This window comes from Glycine max, chromosome 6 (assembly GCF_000004515.6).
Source record: "Glycine max cultivar Williams 82 chromosome 6, Glycine_max_v4.0, whole genome shotgun sequence".
NCBI classification, from domain to species: domain Eukaryota; kingdom Viridiplantae; phylum Streptophyta; class Magnoliopsida; order Fabales; family Fabaceae; genus Glycine; species Glycine max.
The window spans coordinates 37,411,599-37,412,519 of record NC_038242.2 but is presented as its reverse complement, the minus strand read 5'-3'; the positions used below and the strand labels follow the sequence as shown (position 1 = coordinate 37,412,519).

Below are 921 nucleotides of genomic sequence, written 5' to 3'. Positions count from 1 at the left end.
ATTTTTTTATCTGTTTGTGTTCATCACTTTTGATTATTTTGTGTCAAACTGATAAAAATTGTGCTCCTTATGCCTTATCAGAATCTTATGGTCCAAGGTTTTAAGGGATTTTGAGACATTTCGTCTCTGAGGTTTTCACGGTTTTCAAAAAAGTATGTGTGGGGATTTAGGATTTTCTGCTAAGATTTTCACGCAAAGCATCATGGTTTTGGGTATAGGTTTTTTTAACCTGCTGACAAGGATTTTTTTTAATAGATGATTTCTTTTTTTGTTGTTGTTGTCTGAATTTCATGTCGATTAGGTTACATAGCATGTCCTTTCGTAAAGAAAACGGCCGATGAAGTCAATGAGGATGATGAGAAAATAAAACTTTCGTTCTTTCAAATTTCCCATGCGAAAAATAAATAGAGACTTGAACTGAAGATGCTTGCCTATGTTTATAATGTTTATGTTTTTCTAACTTTTCCTTATTATTATTTTTTTCGAATAGACAAGGGTGTTGCCTTTGTGTCGCAATCTATCCTTCGGCGAGAGGGCGACACAAGGTTCACGGGTGCGTCTTCCAAGAGAGGAAGGCGTGTAGAGTCGTCACCAACGTTTATTCGAGGAAAACGTCGGAAAAATCGGAACATGTGATCTACTAACTTTAATAGTAAAAGGTTCGGGAGTTATTTTTACGCACGGGGAATGTATTAGTACCACACGCGTTCGTTATAAGGAACGACAATCTTCAATCAAGTGTGCAAATATGACTTCAAAATTACGTATTTTTTCCTTTTTCTGTTTTTATGTATTTTCCCGCTTTTTATGTTTTTTTTTTTGTTTTTTAGGGGTCTTTTTGTATTTTTTATTTTTTTGTGGTTGACAAGGATGTTTTTCTCGCTCCTATGTATCCTCAATTGCGATGAGAAAATTAGACCT

The 921-nt window shown here is 34.9% G+C and overlaps 1 non-coding gene across 1 annotated transcript; it reads left to right on the top strand.

Annotated features, from left to right (window-relative positions):
* Positions 1 to 342: 342 nt before the first annotated feature.
* On the top strand, positions 343 to 425 carry LOC113002002 (small nucleolar RNA Z159/U59). Its single transcript, XR_003267532.1, has one exon. It is a non-coding gene; the product is annotated as a small nucleolar RNA Z159/U59 (small nucleolar RNA).
* The last annotated feature ends 496 nt before the right edge of the window (positions 426 to 921 follow it).